The sequence below is a fragment of the Tupaia chinensis genome, unplaced genomic scaffold (assembly GCF_000334495.1).
Source record: "Tupaia chinensis unplaced genomic scaffold, TupChi_1.0 Scaffold000377_2, whole genome shotgun sequence".
Classification (NCBI taxonomy): domain Eukaryota; kingdom Metazoa; phylum Chordata; class Mammalia; order Scandentia; family Tupaiidae; genus Tupaia; species Tupaia belangeri.
In genome coordinates this window covers 3,764,525-3,770,621 of record NW_006159876.1, presented here as the reverse complement: position 1 = coordinate 3,770,621, position 6,097 = coordinate 3,764,525, and the positions used below count along the sequence as shown (strand labels likewise).

Genomic DNA, 6,097 nt, shown 5'->3' with positions numbered 1-6,097 from the left:
CCCCCAGGGGGGATGGCCACACTGCAATCTCTTCTCCACCATTCTCCTCTCGGGATCTTGGGCATGCACGCACATGCGCCCGGCGTGAGTTTAAGCCACCGGGTCCGGGACTCGAACCGCGGTTGACTACGTGGGAGTCCAGCGACATAGCCATTACGCTAACTGCTGGTCCCTTAAAATTTTTTTAGTTTATTTTTTCTATGAGTGAAAGAGATGGCACCCAAGCAGGGTCTTAAGGCTGCAATGCACCCCCTGCTTCATCGGCCCCAGGTCATGGGCACAGAGGTGCCTGGTATGTTCTGGATGCAAAGCCAAAGCACCCCTTCCCCGCTTTGTGGATCAGCCTCACAGAGTCACAGTGTCATGTTTTACCGATGTGCCATGCCGGGCTCTTCACTTTGTTTTATAAAATACTGACGAAGCCAGAGCTGGACTCACCTGCTCTCATGCCAGCCCTGGGACCAGAGTCCCCAGTTCCTGCAACTAGAGGCCAGACACCAGGAGTACAAATCCTGGGGCACTCCGAGTTCTTTCCAAGAACCGCCCTGCCCCCTTGAGGGACCTCCCTGCTAAATTCACTGGGTGAGATTAAATCTCCGAAAATTCATCCCAAAGTTTTTTGTTCCGCAAGATTAAAGTGAGGGTGCCCTCAGAAACACAGACCGTATTTCTGTCTTCTTCCTAAAGGGTGAGTTTGGCAAGGGTTGGCTCTTGGCCTGCCCGTTTCAGGTCTCAGAGAAGCTGCTGGTGCGAGCAGAATTTTGCATGCAAAGAATGGAAGGATTTAGCTACTTAATCCAGGGCCGCGGTGATGAGCGGGCAGGATGGAGACCAAACTCAGCAATATGTCTGTGAGGTACATGGGTAAGGGGGATTAAATGGACTTCCTCTAGAATGTTCTAGATTAAGGGTGTCTGGCGAGAGCAGGGAACCGAGAGCCAGGAGACCTGGGTTCTAGTCTCATTCTGACTCTAATATGATCTGGGACAGGTCCCTTCCTCTAAGGGAGATGGCAGAATGGCAGAGTCCAAGCCATCACCAAAGGCCCTGCGCACTGTGACATCCTACGACAACGTTCTAGCAGGACCCAGCACAGAGGTTGTCTCCTCTGGTCAACCCTGCTGCTTTGCCTCGTTTGCAGATGGCCCAGAAAGGAGAAGGGTCCTGCCCAGAGTCACACAGCCAGCAGGTGTCAGACTGGAATGAGAGCTGGGTTTCCCACCTCCCCACTCAGGGCTATTTCATGGCGTCCCCTGCTCCGTGAAGCCCGAGAAAGGAAGGCTCAGGGCCTTGCATAATTTCTTGTGAAGACACAGGAGCCTCCCTCCTGGTGGCGTTCTCAGGCAGGCCTCACTGGTGCCCTAGTGCAGTCAAGCCAGCAGTTTTGAAAGGCCTCTGGCTTGTTTCCCAGTCCGTTAGTTAAACTCAACCAATTCTGAATTCCCCATGTCATCAGAGTTAGACCATGAGAACGAAGCTTGCCCAACAAATGAAGCGTGCTTAGGATTTCACAGAGAATCCACCACCTACTTGAGAGACGGCAAGGGCTTTCTCAGCAGCTCTTGGCCGGCCAGTAAGCACAGTGCTGGCGCAGCTCTGCTCTGACCTCTCCGTCGGAACAGGTCCAGTACGCATTTCATCGACATTATCTTTTTTAAAAAAGCAGGTTAAATTACTGGCTATACTGGAAAGTAAATCTGTGTGTATTTTATTATTTTTTCCAGGTTTTTGCCATAGGGCATGTGCAGACAGATACAGAAATAGAGAAAGGGAAAGTGAGAAATCACCCTCCCCCCAGGGGGGATGGCCATGCTGCCATCCCTTCTTTTTCATTCTCCTCTTGGAGTTTTGGGCCCACACACACACATGTTCCTGGCATGATTTTCAAGCTGCTGGGTCTGGGACTTGAACCGTGGTCCCTGATGTGGGAATCCAGCGCCTTCACCACCACACCATCTGCTGGCTCCAAATCTATGTTTGTTTAAAATTAAAAACCGATCACATCACTAACAACTGCCTTCAAAAAAATTAGTCTGGTTAACTCAAGAACTAGAGATATTTAAAAATGCATTTTAGGGACCAGCAGGTGGCATGGTGGTTAAGATACTGGACTCCCACGTGGTCCACTGCAGTTCGAGTCATGGACCTGGCAGCTTGCTTTCTTACATTCCCTTTCTTTCCCACTTTGGTCAAATTAAATAAGTAAAAATAGTAACAAGTGGAATTAAATAAATAAATAATTATTTAAAAAATTTAAATGGATTTTAGGCCTAGCCTAGGGGGCACAGTCCATAGTGTGCTGGACGGTGCAGCTCTGGAAGCCACTAGTTGGCCACGGTTCAGAGCCTGGTCTGACCTGAGAACACAACGCATGTGATCTTTAGGTGCCCAAGACCCTGAGGAGCTGGAAAGCTGAGGAAAGATGAGACCCTGTCAGAGACATTTTCTCTCCTCTCACATGGGTACTTGCTCTCTCTCTCTCTCTCCCTCTCTCTCATACGCACTTTTAAAAAACATATGGATTTGGAAACCTTGGGGATTTTTGTAGCCAGAGAGACAGGGAATTGCCTTTGCTTGTATCTTTTATTTTAAAGAATCATTTTATTTAACTTTATTTATTTATTTATTTAAATTTGACCAGAGAGGGACAGAGTGGGAGTGAGAGAGAGAGAAGGAAAGTGAGAAAGCAAGCTGCCAGGCCCAGGACTTGAACCACGGTCGGCCATGTGGGAGTCTAGCACTTTAACCACCACACCACCTGCTGGTCCCACCTTCTCTTTACGTCTGTGCTTGTCTGGCTAAGTCCTATGATCTGTTTAGAGGGAAATAAATTATCTGGTATTTCACTGACAGTCTGAGGGCAAGCCATCCTGCTTTAAACTCATGAAGCAGTTCTCTGAAAACTCCAGTCTTTGATCTAGTAAACCATGCCGGTACTCATTTTTTTAATGATTTCATTTAAGTCTGTCTTCATCCCTGTGTTTTAGCTTAGCCGTCTTTAACCGTGAGCACGAATATTCGCTCCCACTAGCTGGTTCGTGCTGCTCCCTCACTGATGGGTCCCCTCTCTGAGAATCTTCTCAGGAAGACAAGGAACCGGGGGAATTGGTCTTATCCCATCAGCTACAGCTTCGGAGTCCAGGAAGTCAGGCACGAGGGGGTCAAGGCCACTCAGTGTGGCTGGGAGTCAAGGATCAGGGCTGGGAGGCGAAGCCTTAGCACCTGGGAAGGCCAAGCAGGGGGCAGAAAGGAGGGCAGCACTGGTCAGCTGCCGCCTGGAGAGAATTGGGAACAGGAAAGACGCCGGGGCCTCCGTCTCCCTCTGTGGCCAGCCCAGGGCGAGGTGTCCAGGGGCGGTCAGAGCATCAGCCTCCCCTTCACCACCAAATAGGGTAACACCGTTTGTATCTCCCAAAGGGCTGAACCCAGCATCTAATTCCTAGCAGAAGCTCCGTAAGTATTCAGTTTCATCCCGTAGGGCACCTTACCAGCTCAGGGACTAGTTCAGTGCGAGAAGGAAATGAGGAAGGAATCCCTGCTCAGGAAGGGCCTGTGCTGTTATCGCAAACGATCATAGAACCCGACAGGGCGTAAATCCTTATCCCCATGCTGTAGGTGAGGACACTGAGCTCAGAAGGGAGAGCGAACTCAGCCGAAGTTACGTATCTATTGGATCGTCCCAACAGTCATGGCGTATTTTTCTATGCAAAAGTGTGCTGTGACTTCTCTGCCCCGTCGTCGATGGCCTTTTCCTCCAATCGTGGATCGCGATATCTGGTTTTGGCCTGGGTTCTACTACTCGCTGTCCCTGTCACCTCAGAATCACTGCAGTTTAACCGACGGCTATTAAGTACTTCAGTGAAAGACACTGCGGGAGATGAAAAGATTGAGTCCTTCCGGTGTAAGAGACAAGCACGGAGCACTTACAGCGCAGGGAAGCTTGTGCAAAGTGCTACAAAGTCACTTTCCTTTTCTTTCTTTTGTTAAAGAAGTTTTTGCCTTAGGATATGTGCACTCATCAGAGAGAGACAGAGACAGTGAGAGAGAAAGTGAGAAATCACCTCCCGGGGGCGGGGGGATGGCTGTGCCACAGTCCCTTCTCCTCCATTTTCCTCCCTGGGTCTCTGGGCATGCACGCACACGTGCCCAGGGTGATATTCAAGCCACCAGGTCCAGAACTTGAACCATGGTCAGTTATGTGGGAGTACAGTGACATAAACACTCTGCCATCTGCTACCCTCCCCCCCCGCCCCGCCGCGGCCAACTTTGCTTTTCAAACAGGCCCTAGACTGTCCATCTGTGAAGTGAGTGAGATGAACTAGAGGAGACGTTTTCTGGAAGGGGTCAGACAGTAAATTGCTCTAGGTGTGCCCGCCCTGCAGCCTCTGTCACGTCTTTTCAACTCTGTCACTGCAGCATGTAAGCAGCTACCGACAGCCAAATGGGAAGGGCCACGGGGTGTGTAGAGTGAATTGTGGGTGTGCAGGAGAAGCTGGGAGTCCAGTTAGAAGGCTGTGTAGGCATCTAGCAGACCCCCCCCCACACACACACACACAAACAGGCCCCTCTCTTTGAGAGGCGTTGGGAAGACACGGCCATACATTTCACCACAGATGAGGAAGTGGAGGGTGAGGCAGTGGGAGAAGTCAGGGATGCTGCTGGGCGTTCTGCTGGGGCTGCAGGGGGGGTGGTGCCCACTGAGAAAATGGAAGAGTGGAGGCAGGAGAGACTCCAGAGTTCCCCCTCTGGAACGGTGGGTTTGGGTGCCTGGCTGACCTCGGAGGGGCTGCGTTGCACAAAGGATCCTCTAAGTGGGCACCTCGTGTAAATGAGCCTGAGGCCCAGGAACGACATCTTGGACAAAAATAGAAGTTTGTGAATCGCCAACAAACCTCAGGCCATTACAGTCAAGGGCTGGCTGATGCCACTCTGAAAGAGAAGGTGTCTAGGACTAAGCCCTGAAGAGCCCCAGCAGTCAGTCACCAGCTGTTCACTGGATACCTTTCTATGAGCCCTGGGTAGGGTTTGGGATACAGTGATAAATAAGGCACAGTCCCAACTCTCAAGGAGCTCAGCCTAATGGGGGAGCCGGGGATGATCCAGGTTTTGTGGGACCTGATACTCATTAAGAAAAAGAATATAAAACCACTGCCATAAATTAGGTGCAAGTCTCAGGATTTGTGCAGGGGAGAGGTGGGTTCTGAGGCTTACGCTTCATTAGCTCCGTGGTGAATCCTCCTTAGTGGGGAACACAGACAATAAACCAATCGTTACAAGGTTCTGTGTAAGGACAGAGGTAAGAGCTGGGGGGGCTAGTGTGGTAGAGAGTAGACATCTCAAGAGCAGAGAGCGCGGGGAGCCAGTGGGGGCCGGGGGAGCGGATGCTTAGCTGAATCTTGGATGAGCAGGAGTTCCCCTGCTGGAGAAGGGGTTCGGAGGCTCATAGGCTTGTGCAGAGGCCAGAGGAGGGAGAGGACCTGGCCCAGCTCAAGCTGCACTGCCCAGCACGGAGGCCACTAGCTGTGGGCAGTAAGGGAGCCCTTGACACGTGGCTAGTCCAGCTGGAGGTGTGCTGTGAGTGTAAAACGCAGGCCAGATTCAAGGCTTCTACCAACTAAGATGCAAGGTGCCTTGACTTTTCAATATCGCCTGTTGAAATTATATTTTATACTGGATTAAATAGAGTATATTATTAAAATTAATATCGCCTGTTTGCTTTTTTTTATTATCATCATAATCTTCTTTATATTACATTGGATTACATATAACTTTACATTGACTTCCATTGCTTTTTCAAAAGGGAATGCCATGCATGTCAGTCAATACAGAGGCATCGATCTCCCCGCTTTATCATTCAAAGTCTTTTCCATGCATTTCCCAATAATTATTATTATTATAATTTTTTAAAACAGTCAATCACTATTTCTCATTTTGCTTGTTAAAAGACTTCACCCATCATGAAATACTTCCCAGACCAGTCCAGTTGAGAATACTATACACGTCATCTTCAACAGATAATAAACCATATCTGTTTCTCACTAACATCCCCTCTATTGTTCACTTGCTATCTTTCTCTATCCTCTTCTCTTTTTTTTTT

General features: G+C 49.6%; 1 protein-coding gene across 3 annotated transcripts in view; it reads left to right on the top strand.

Moving 5' to 3' along the window:
* The window catches only part of SLC24A1 (solute carrier family 24 member 1), a 27,646-nt gene that overhangs the window by 2,335 nt on the left and 19,214 nt on the right, over positions 1–6,097 (top strand). The gene's annotated exons all lie outside the window — the stretch shown is intronic.